The following is a 12,877-nucleotide window of genomic DNA, read 5'->3' as shown; positions in this document are numbered from 1 at the left end:
AACGGTGCTGTCTGGACGTGCTTGATACCATTGCCCGACATAAACTCCTGGAATTCATGGCTGGTGAAACACGGGCCATTGTCGCTGACCAGGATGTCCAGCAAGTCGTGGGTCGCGAAAACCGTACGCAGACTCTCCACAGTGATAGATGTCGTGCACGAGTTTAATATGATGCACTCGATCCATTTCAAGTAAGCATCGACAACGATCAGGAACATTTTCCCCATGAATGGGCCCGCATTGTCTACGTGAACACGTGACCATGGTCTGGTGGGCCAGGGCCACGGGCTGAGTGGGGCCTCCCTGGGGGCACTGCCCAGCTGGGCACATGTCGTGCACCTGCGAACCCAGTGTTCCAGGTCTGAGTCAATCTCCGGCCACCATACATGTGACCGGGCAATGGCCTTCATTAACACGATGCCAGGGTGCTTGCTGTGGAGTTCCATGATGAATGCTTCTCTTCCTTTCTGGGGCATGACTACCCAGCTGCCCCATAGCAGGCAGTCGGCTTGGATGGAGAGTTCATCCAACCGTCTCTGAAACGGTCTGACCTCCTCGGGGCACGCCCTGTTTGTGGGCGCCCAGTCCCCAGTCAGGACACATTTCTTTATCATGGATAGGAGGGGGTCCCTGTTGGTCCAGAGTTTGATCTGGTGGGCTGTGATGGGGGAGCCTGCAGTGTCAAAAGCCTCAACAGCCATGACCAGCTCAGCGCTCTGCTCCGCTGCCCTCTCGGTGGTGGCCAGTGGGAGCCTGCTGAGTGCGTCAGCGCAATTGTCGGTGCCTGGCCGGTGCCGTATGGTGTAGTCATACGCGGCCAGCGTGAGAGCCCATCGCTGTATGCGAGCTGACACATTGCCATTGACAGCCTTGCTGTCGGACAACAGGGATGTTAACGGCTTGTGGTCCGTCTCTAGCTCGAACCGTCTACCAAAAAGGTACTGGTGCATCTTTTTCACCCCGTACACACACGCGAGTGCTTCCTTCTCGACCATGCCGTATCCACGCTCTGCCTGGGAGAGCGACCTGGAGGCGTAAGCCACCTGTTGGTGTCGGCCGTCATCATTACCCTACTGCAACACGCACCCAACCCCGTAGGATGGCGCATCGCATGTTAAAACCAGCTTTTTACAGGGGTCATCCAAAGTCAACAGTTTGTTAGAACACAGCAGGTTCCTCGCCTTATTGAAAGCCCGTTCTTGACAATCCCCCCAAAGCCATTCACAACCTTTACACAGGAGCATGTGTAACGGCTCCAACAATGTGCTTAAGTTCGACAGAAAGTTCCCGAAATAGTTCAAAAGTCCCAGGAAAGATTGCAACTCCGACGTGTTGCCGGACCTGGGCGCCTGGCGGATTGCCTCTGTTTTTGATTCAGTGGGCCGGATCCTGTCTGCGGCAACCCTCCTGTCCAAAAACTCGACCTCTGGCGCCAAAAACACACACTTGGCTTTTTTCAGCCACAAGCCTACCCGGTCCAGTCAGCATAGCACCTCCTCCAGGTTGTGGAGGTGTTCCTCGGTGTCTCGACCCGTTATAAGGATGTTGTCTTGGAATACGATTGTTCCAGATTTGAGCAAGCTTTCCATGTTCCGCTGAAAGATAGCTGCCGCCGAACGAATGGCAAACGGACACCTGTTGTAAATAAATAATCTCTTGTGTGTCGTGATGGTGGTCAGTAGCTTGGATTCTTCAGCCAGTGTGGCAAAAAGGTCCTCCGCTCTCGGGAGCGGGTATTGGTCTTGCAGCGACACTCGGTTGATGGTGGCTTTGTAGTCGCCATAAATCCTGACTGAGCCATCTGCTTTAAGGACAGGAACGATGGGACTTGCCCAGTCGCTGAATTCAACAGGTGAAATTATGCCCTCTCTGAGCAGCCTGTCCAATTCACTTTCAATTTTCTCACGCATCACATACGGCACCGCTCTGGCCTTGTGGTGCACTGGTCTGGCGTCCGGAGTGATGCGTATCACTACTTTAGTGCCCTTGAACGTTCCGACACCAGGTTGAAACAGTGACCCGAATTTTTGTAGACCTGTGAGCATGAACTTCGCTCCACAGATGAAATAGCGTGCACATCCCCCCATTTCCAATTCATCTCGGCTAGCCAACTCCTCCCCAAAAGCACGGGGCCATTTCCCGGGACGACCCAGAGTGGCAGCCGGTTCTGTGATCCATTATGTGTTCCCACCAAGTTTGCACTGCCCAGCACTGGGATGATCTCTTTGGTGTACGTCCGTAGCTGCGTGTCAATGCGTTCCAGTTTGGGCCTGCTAGCTCTGTGTGACCATAGTCTCTCAAATTGTTGGGCGCTCATAAGTGACTGGCTAGCTCCAGTATCCAGCTCCATGGGTGGCATTTTAGTGTATGAGCTGTGGACGTCAGCCACGTGAACCCGCTGAACTTCAGCATTCATGGCTTTTCCCTAGGCATCATCCTGCATTGCAGACCCCTCATCTGGTTCCTCTGTCTCGCAGATTAGCCTCGCTACTGCCTTTTTGCACATCCTGGCCAAGTGTCCACTGATGTTACAAATCCTTCAGGTATATTGCTGGAACCTGCAGCTTTTCGCAGTATGTCTACCCCCGCACCTCCAGCATGAGCCGAGATTGTTGTTAACAAAGGGACTGTTACCAGGCATTCCTCTCTGATTGCCCATTTGATTGTTTCTAAGCACTCTGATGGTGGGTGTTAATGGTCCCATCGCGGGACGCATTGTTCCTTGTGATGCCGTGAATTGCCGATCCCCTTTCCATTGTCCCTGTTGTGGGCCCACCCTAGAGTCTGTTGCTGCCTGGGCGGTTTCGAAATGCCCTTGCCTGCCTGTGGGGTCCCTGGCCGCGTTCACAATGTTAACTCCCATCACCACGTTGGGACCAGGGCTGCGCGCGTAAATTAGCTTGGTCTCCTCTTCCCCTGCCATGAAGGTCTGAGCTATCAACGCCACCCCTTCTAAAGTCAAATCCTTGGCCTCTATGAGCTTCCTGAAAATTCCGGCATGATTAATGCCCTCAATGAAAAAGTCCCTTAACATCTCCCCCCTGCAGGCGTCTGTGAACTTACAGAGACTGGACAAGTGCCGCAGGTCCGCAACGAAGTCCGAGATGTTTTGACCCTCCCGACACTGGTGTGTGTAGAACCAGTGCCTGGCCATGTGTACACTACTCGCCGGCTTGAGATGCTCACTGATCAGCTGGCTGAGCTCTTCAAAGGACTTGTCCGCTGACTTTTGGGGTGCGAGCAGGTCTTTCATCAGCGCATACGTCTGTGGTCCGCAGCTGGTCAGTAGACGTGCCCTCCGCTTGTCAGCCACTGTCGCTCCCAGCCAGTCCTTCGTGACAAAGCTCTGCTGGAGTCTTTCCACGAAGTCGTCCCAGTCCTCACCCACACAGTAACGTTCCTCTGTGCTACCAGTGGCCATCCTCATGGTTCGGTGATTCCCGTTTCTCGTCGCCAGATGTGGTGTCCCTGCACCTTACTACAAACTCACACGAGGCATGTACTGTAGACACATTCACTGCGTGGCCTTAACCTTTAGTCCCAGGACCAAGGAGTGCTGACCCTGGGTGGGACCTCCCTTTTTATACCTGGAAACCCAGGTGAAGAGTGTATCCCACAAGTTCACCCCCTGTGGTCAGGGTGTGCATTTTTGGGTATAAGTACAGTGTACAGGGATTGCATGAAGGTTACAGTTACATGAAGATTACCGTTGCATGATGGTTACATACATGACAGGCCCAATGGCCTCCTTCTGTGCTGTATCACTCTATGAGCATTGGGTTCTGATCTTATGGTGTAATAATGTCACGGTGCTTCTTATTGATAAGCCAAGCCTTCCATATTCGAGTTATTGCTTCCTTGATTCACAGGTGGCACTAAACTGTGGCTCTGTGGGTGCCGCCTCATCCCTATAGTCGGGTAGGTCTCTGGGATGGGTGTCCTGGTGGGAGGAGGGTGTGGTGGGGGGAAGCTTGGGACAAGGGAGGCACGTGGGTTCCCTGTGGGGCTGGGATGAGTTATTTTCAGCTCTCCACATCTCCGTGTCGAGACCGTGTCCTTCGCTGATGTCTGCAGGCAGTTTACGGAGTTGACGGCCGGGCCACGGACAGTGGAGGTCCGTTATCGGGCAGCTCGCCGTCTCCCCGCGAATGGCCGGTTGGGGGTGGCAGTGATGGGCTGAGATCAGGAACTCACGGGCGGGCAACGTCAGTCACAGGATCGTGCCCTGGCACTTTTGCCTCGCCAGCTCTGGCTGGACCAATTCCTGGAGGTTCCATCAAATGACCTCACGCCTGCAACAACCCCGCCCACACACTGCCCCCATTGGCTGCCCGACACGTCCATCCTCATAGTGCCCGCCCACACACTGCCCCCATTGGCTGCCCGACACGTCCATCCTCATAGTGCCCGCCCACGCACTTCCCCCATTGGCTGCCCGACATGTCCATCCTCATGGTGCCTGCTGCCACACTCCCCCCATTGGCTGCCTGACATGTCCATCCTCGTGGTACCCCACCCTCCCACGACCAATCGGGAAGCCAATAGACTCTTCGTTCCCGCAATGGGGGATTCTAGACTGTCAGTCCAACAGCTTTTTCCTATTTCTAATATTATTATAATTAATAAACAGAAGAAATGAAATAAACGCACCATTTTTTAAGTGCGCCGAGGATTTCTGTTCTCAGTGTTGCTTGTGGCAGTGTCCTGCGGATTAATCTGCAAATGCTGCAGAGTCTAGGCCAGTCCCGGAGCAGTTGATGACCCTTATGTCGCTCCATGATGGAGGTTTTGCAAATTGCAATATGGCCCATCAAATTGGAATTCTTTAAAAATTTTAAAAGAATCATAAAGTTATTGCATAGCAGAATCTAGTTAGAATCAGGAGGGAGTGAGGCTCAGATTGGGAACACAAATGTAGTTCTGAAATGACAGTGTGTGACCTCCTTAGGAGAAACTGATAAATTTCAATCCTATTAAAATGAGTAGTGCATTTTAATTACTTTTAATATTAAAAAATGAATTAAAAATTACAAATCCTCATTCCACCAGAGAGATTGCTTTTATATATTATATATAAGTTTGCAATCAATCTTTTTTATGACTTTTTCCATGTATATTTTGGTGCTCATCAGGGTGACAGATGTTAGTGCTGGAGACGGAACAATTCACATTAGGCTCCCACTGCCCCATCTCACACTCCCAGGGCAGGTACAGCACGAGTTAGATACAGAGTAAAGCTCCCTCTACACTGCCCCATCTCACACTCCCAGGGCAGGTACAGCACGGGTTAGATACAGAGTAAAGCTCCCTCTACACTGTCCCATCCAACACTCCCAGGGCAGATACAGCACGGGGTTAGATACAGAGTAAAGCTCCCTCTACACTGCCCCATCTCACACTCCCAGGGCAGGTACAGCACGGGTTAGATACAGAGTAAAGCTCCCTCTACACTGTCCCATCCAACACTCCCAGGGCAGGTACAGCACGGGTTAGATACAGAGTAAAGCTCCCTCTACACTGTCCCATTAAACACTCCCAGGACAGGTACAGCACGAGTTAGATACAGAGTAAAGCTCCCTCTACACTGTCCCATCCAACACTCCCAGGGCAGATACAGCACGGGGTTAGATACAGAGTAAAGCTCCCTCTACACTGTCCCATCAAACACTCCCAGGACAGGTACAGCACGAGTTAGATACAGAGTAAAGCTCCCTCTACACTGTCCCATCAAACACTCCCAGGGCAGGTACAGGGGGTTAGATACAGAGTAAACCTCCCTCTACACTGTCCCATCAAACACTCCCAGGACAGGTACAGCACGAGTTAGATACAGAGTAAAGCTCCCTCTACACTGTCCCATCCAACACTCCCAGGGCAGATACAGCACGGGGTTAGATACAGAGTAAAGCTCCCTCTACACTGTCCCATCAAACATCTCAGGCTATTCAGCTGTGGGTGCATCATGTGAAGTCCGATCCTATCCATGTCTAATATCTACACCTGCATACTTTCTAGCACCATAGTCAGGAATAGGAACTCGGGCGATTATTCCAGGGACAAAGGGGATAGTGTAGCGGCCACTCTTACTCCCCTCCCCAACCCTGCACCCCCTCCCCACCCCCCACCCCCCACTTCATTGTCCCTGCCGCAATGACATCAACTAGCCCCACACAGACTGAGACAGGGTCCCAACACCCCGCTGTTCTGCATGTCAAGAGATGTTTGCACTTGTGGGGGAGACCAGAACTCGGGGCCATCAATATCAGACAGTCACTAATAAATTCAATGGGGAATTCAGGAGAAACTGCTTTACCCAGAGAGTGGTGAGAATGTGTGACCTACTTTGTAGCGGGCAGAGGAATCTCTGTCGCCTCAATAGCATTATTGCTAAAATTTAAGGACGTTTTTTTGACTTTGGTTTCAATGAAAACACAAGTGGTGAATTAATTCAAACAATCGATGGCTGTCACAGCCTCTCAGATGCTGAGCACGTCACCATACCTACAGCACAATCATCCCGCTCACTGCCGAAAAATCATAGCACGCATCTCATCAAAGGGATGAATCAGTTAGTCATGAGATGAAGTACTTCACACACCTCCCACACACAGTGCAGCACCAAGCAGTTCTCATGTTCTACGCCCTAAATTAAAATGACAGAAGAAAGGATCAGGTCCATCATTAATGTGCTTGGCAACCCTTCATTAAAGGACTATAAACTCCTTCCCGCATTCAGGCAGGAATCGCACACTCCCCCCAGCCCAACCTCCCCGACAAACTATCAACAGCACAGATGCCCGCCAGTCATTTGCTCATGCTGTTTCAGGGTTTGTAAACCTTGGGCTGACCATCAGCCAGAAACACCAGCATATCCACGGGGTCTGGTCTGGACAGAGGGAGGTCTCACCTGGACAGAGGGAGGTCTCCCTGGACAGAGGGAGGTCTCGCCTGGACAGAGGGAGGTCTCCCTGGACAGAGGGAGGTCTCGCCTGGACAGAGGGAGGTCTCCCTGGACAGAGGGAGGTATCCCTGGACAGAGGGAGGACTCACTTGGACAGAGGGAGGTCTCACCTGGACAGAGGGAGGACTCTCTGGACAGAGGGAGGTCTCCCTGGACAGAGGGAGGACTCTCTGGACAGAGGGAGGTCTCCCTGGACAGAGAGAGGACTCACTTGGACAGAGGGAGGTCTTCTCTGGACAGAGGGAGGACTCTCTGGACAGAGGGAGGTATCCCTGGACAGAGGGAGGACTCACTTGGACAGAGGGAGGTCTCACCTGGACAGAGGGAGGACTCTCTGGACAGAGGGAGGTCTCCCTGGACAGAGGGAGGTCTCCCTGGACAGAGGGAGGTCTCCCTGGACAGAGGGAGGACTCTCTGGACAGAGGGAGGTCTCCCTGGACAGAGGGAGGACTCTCTGGACAGAGGAAGGTCTCCCTGGACAGAGGGAGGACTCTCTGGACAGAGGGAGGTCTCCCTGGACAGAGGGAGGACTCTCTGGACAGAGGGAGGTCTCCCTAGACAGAGGGAGGACTCCCTGAACAGAGGAAGGTCTCTCCTGCCAGCTCGATCGACGCCACATCCCAGATGTGATTGGACAATGTTTGAGAACACTACACCTGAGAGACAGAATGTGGGTGTAAGAGAGGGAGAGATAAAGAGAAAGAGTAAAATATTGAGAGATTGAGTGAGAGGGAGTGCTTGCTCCTCAAAAGCCCTGTTTTATTGGGCTGGACCAACATTGAACCAGATGCTGAGAAAAGCAAAGTTAATTCAGCAGCGGAGAGAACTCCCATCCCAGAACTTCCAACACACTCCAAGAGAGAGGCATGAGAGAGAGAGAGAGAGGAAGACCAAGTAAAAGAGCAAAAGAGAGAAAGAGAAATGTAGATGTTCATCCTGTCTTGGGTTGAATTCAAACCGTAATTCCCAGAGACAGGGTTGGGGAAAGAGTGATGGCTTCTCTGTTGATCACTGGTTCAATGGGTAACACTCTCTCTATTGTGTTCCTAACACAGATGAGGCCGCACACAGGGAGGTTAAAGTTACAGTGACCTCAGTCTATATTAAGACACTCCAGAGTGAGTAACAGGCCTTCGGGGTTGGCTTATATATAGTGTTCCCAAGGGATGCTGGGATCCCTTGGGACTACAGGGGATGCGCTCCCTGGTGGCGGAACATGGGAGTGCATGCTTTACAGATACACAACATCACTCCCCCCACAAAGTCAAAGTGAAAACTATTTACAAGGTGAGGTGGCCGGGAGCCTTTCTTTCCCTGGTGGACCGCCTCGGTACAAATGTCTGTTCTGGTGTGTTGGCTGTGCCCTCGCTGGGCTGGCGTGTTGTTGGCCCTGCAGGGCTGTTGGTTGAGCCTGGCCTTGCTGGGCTGTTGGGTGTGATGGGTTCAATTTCCTGCTCCGGGGTGGTGTCGTTGATCCTTTGGGTGTGTGTTGTGGGCTCGAAAAAGGTGGTGTCTGCTGTGGGTTGTTCAGGGCAGTCTGTGAACCGCAGCCTCGTTTGCTCCAGGTGCTTACTGCAAATTTGTCCATTGTCTATTTTGACTACAAACACCCTACTCCCTTCTTTAGCTATCACCGTGCCCGCGATCCACTTGGGACCATGTCCATAGTTTAGCACATACACAGGGTCATTCAGATCAATTTCCCGTGACACAGTGGCGCGACCATCGTTTACATTTTGTTGCTGCTGCCTGCTCTCTACCTGATCATGCAGGTTGGGGTGAACTAGTGAGAGTCTGGTTTTAAGTGTCCTTTTCATGAGTAGCTCAGCCGGGGGCACCCCTGTGAGCGAGTGGGGTCTCGTGTGGTAGCTGAGCAGTACTCGGGACAGGCGGGTTTGGAGTGAGCCTCCTCTGACTCGTTTAAGGCTATGTTTGATGGTTTGTACTGCCCGCTCTGCCTGCCCATTGGAGGCTGGTTTAAACGGGGCCGAGGTGACATGTTTGATCCCATTGCAGGTCATGAATTCTTTACATTCGGCAATGGTGAAACATGGCCCGTTGTCACTGACCAGTCTGTCAGGCAGGCCGTGGGTGGCAAACATGGCCCTCAGGCTTTCAATGGTGGCGGTGGCGGTGCTTCCCGACATTATTTCACATTCAATCCATTTTGAAAAAGCATCCACCAGCACCAGGAACATTTTACCGAGAAACGGGCCCACATAGTCGACATGGATCCTCGACCATGGTCTGGAGGGCCAGGACCACAAACTTAGTGGTGCCTCTCTGGGCGCGTTGCTCAACTGAGCACACACGCTGCATTGCCGTACACAGGACTCTAAGTCAGAGTCGATACCGGGCCACCTCACGTGGGATCTGGCTATCGCTTTCATCATTACTATACCCGGGTGTGTGCTGTGGAGATCCGAGATGTACGTCTCCCTGCCCTTTTTGGGTAGCACTACGCGGTTACCCCACGACAGGCAGTCTGCCTGAATGGACAGCTCGTCCTTTCGCTGCTGGAACGGCTTGATTAGCTCTTGCATTTCAACGGGGATGCTGGCCCAGCTCCCATGCAGTGCAGTTTTTACCAGGGACAGCAGAGGATCTTGGCTGGTCCAAGTCCTAATTTGGCGGGCCATGACAGGTGATTTATCATTTTCAAACGCTTCCATGACCATCAACAAGTTTGCAGGCTGCGCCATTTCCACCCCTGTGGTGGGCAATGGTAGCCGACTAAGAGCATCCATTCAGTTCTCGGTGCCTGGCCTGTGGCGGATGGTATAGTTATACGCTGATAGCGTGAGTGCCCACCTTTGTATGCGGGCTGAGGCATTAGTATTTATCCCCTTGTTTTCAGCAAACAGGGATGTGAGGGGGCTTGTGATCGGTTTCCAGCTCAAATTTGAGGCCAAACAGGTACTGATGCATTTTCTTTACCCCGAACACACACGCTAATGCCTCTTTCTCAATCATGCTGTAGGTCCTCTCGGCCTTAGACAAGCTCCTAGAGGCATAGGCAACAGGTTGCAACTTCCCCGCAATGTTAGCTTGTTGTAATACACACCCGACTCCGTACGACGACGCATCACATGCTAGCACAAGTCTTTTACACGGGTTATACAATACAAGCAGCTTGTTGGAGCATAAAATGTTTCTGGCTTTCTCAAAAGCAATTACTTGGTTTTTTCCCCATACCCAGTTCTCACCTTTACGCAATAACACATGTAGGGGCTCTAAGAGGGTGCTTAACCCCGGTATGAAGCTACCAAAATAGTTGAGGAGTCCCAGGAATGACTGCAACTCCGTGACATTCTGTGGCCTGGGCGTGTTCCTGATAGCCTCTATCTTGGTGTCTGTGGGCCGAATGCCGTCCGCCGCAATCCTTATCCTCAAAAACTCCACTTCTGTTGCCATGAAGCTGCATTTCAACCTCTTCAGCCGCAGCCCTACGCGATCCAGTCGCTGGAGGATCTCCTCCAGGTTTTGTAGGTGCTCGACGGTGTCCCGACCCGTGACCAATATGTCATCCTGAAAAACCACCGTGCGTGGTACCGACTTGAGTAGGCTCTCCATGTTTCTCTGGAAGATCGCTGCAGCCAACCGAATTCCAAATGGGCATCTGTTATAGATGAACAGTCCCTTGTGCATGTTGATGCAGGTGAGGCCCTTCGAAGACTCCTCCAGCTCCTGCGTCATGTAGGCCAAAGTCAGGTTGAGTTTGGTGAACAACTTGCCTCCTACCAGCGTTGCAAATAGGTCGTCTGCCTTAGGTAGTGGGTATTGGTCCTGTAGCGAGAAACGATTAATAGTTACTTTATAATCGCCGCAAATCCTGACTGTGCCATCACTTTTGAGTACTGGAACAATCGGGCTGGCCCACTCACTGAATTCCACTGGGGAGATGATGCCCTCGCGTTGCAGCCTGTCCAGCTCAATTTCCACTCTCTCCCTCATCATGTGAGGTACCGCTCGCACCTTGTGATGAATGGGTCGTGCCTCTGGGACCAAGTGAATCTGCACCTTCGCCCCGGAAAAGTTTCCAATGCCTGGCTCAAGAAGGGAAGGAAATTTGTTAAGAATCTGGGTACATGAGGCCTCATCGACGTGTGATAGTGCTCGGATGTCATCCCAGTTCCAGCAGATTTTGCACAGCCAGCTCCTTCCAAGCAGTGTGGGGCCATCGCCAGGTACAATCCAGAGTGGCAGTTCGTGCACCGTGCCCTCGTAGGTGACCTTGACCATGGTGCTGCCCAGGACAGTGATAAGCTCTTTGGTGTACGTTCCCAGTTTCGTGTGGATTGGGCTCAGGGCTGGTCTGAGTGCCTTGTTGCACCACAGTCTCTCAAACATCTTTTTACTCATGATGGATTGGCTAGCGCCAGTGTCCAGTTCCATGGCTACGGGTAAGCCATTCAATTTTACATTTAGCATTATAGGTGGACATTTCATCGAAAATGTGTGCACCCCGTGTACTTCAGCATCTGCCTCCTCTCTCTGAGGCTCGAAATTGCTTTGATTCACCATGGACCAATCTTCCTCTGCCACGTGGTGGTTAGCAGGTTTTGCAGAGCTTGCAGCTCATCTGCAAGCTCGTTGGAGGTGCCCCATTGTTCCACAGCTCTTGCAAACATACCCTTTGAAGCGGCATGAATAGGCTGAATGGAAGCCTCCACAACGCCAACAAGGTGTGAATTGCCTTGCATTCATCCTTTGTTGCGGACTCTGAGTCATCTGGGTCACCTGAGACCTGCTGGCAGTTGCAGACTCGTGGTTTCTGCCCTTACATTTCTGCTCGCAAACACAGTTCCAGTTTAATTTATGAACATAGCTAGCTGAGAGATTTGTTTGGTGTTATCACTGGTGGACATAAACGCCTGTGCTATCGCAATGGCCTTACTGAGGGTCGGTGTCTCTACAGTCAAAAGTTTTCGTAGGATGGTCTCGTGGCCAAAGCCCAGTACAAAAAAGTCTCTGAGCATTTGCTCCAGGTAGCCATCAAACTCACATGTTCCTGCAAGTCACCTTAGCTCGGTGACGCAGCTTGCCACTTCCTGACCTTCAGATCGCTGGCACGTGTAGAACCATTACCTCGCCATCAGCACGCTCTCCCTCGGGTTAAGATGCTCCCGAACCAGTGTACACAGCTCCTCATACGACTTATCTGTGGGTTTCACCGGAGCCAGAAGATTCTTCATGAGGCTGTAGGTCGGTGCCCCGCAGACTGTGAGGAGGACCGCTCTCCTTTTTGCAGCGCTTCCTTCTCCGTCCAGCTCATTGGCTACAAAGTACTGGTCTAGCCGTTCGACATAGGCTTCCCTGTCCTTACCTTCCGAGAACTTCTCCAGGATGCCCACAGTTTGCTGCATCTTTGCGTTGGATTTGTATACTCGTCGCCAGTTATTGTGTTCCTAACACAGATGAGACTGCACACAGGGAGGTTAAAGTAACAGTGACCTCAGTCTTTAATAAGACACTCCAGAGTGAGGGACAGGCCTTAGGGGCCGGCTTATATACAGTGCTCCCAAGGAATGCTGGGATCCCTTGGCACTACAGGGGATGCTCTTCCCTGGTGGCGGAACATGGGAGTGCATGCTTTACAGATACACAACACTCTCCACCCTGAGTCAGAAGGTTCTGGGTTCAAGTCCCACAAAGGAACTTGAGCAGAAAATTCCAGGCTGACACTCCAGTGCAGCACTGAGGGAGCGCTGCACTGTCAGAGGGGCAGTACTGAGGGAGTGCTGCACTGTCAGAGGGGCAGTACTGAGGGAGTGCCGCACTGTTGGAGCGGCAGTACTGAGGGAGCACTGCACTGTCGGAGGGGCAGTACTGAGGGAGTGCCGCACTGTCGAAGTGGCAGTACTGAGGGAGTGCCGCACTGTTGGAAGGCAGTACTGAGGGAGCACTGCACTGTCG

This window comes from Pristiophorus japonicus, chromosome 17, assembly GCF_044704955.1.
Source record: "Pristiophorus japonicus isolate sPriJap1 chromosome 17, sPriJap1.hap1, whole genome shotgun sequence".
In the NCBI taxonomy this organism is placed as follows: Eukaryota; Metazoa; Chordata; class Chondrichthyes; family Pristiophoridae; genus Pristiophorus; species Pristiophorus japonicus.
The sequence above is the reverse complement of the archived record's forward strand: the minus strand, read 5'-3'. Positions refer to the sequence as shown.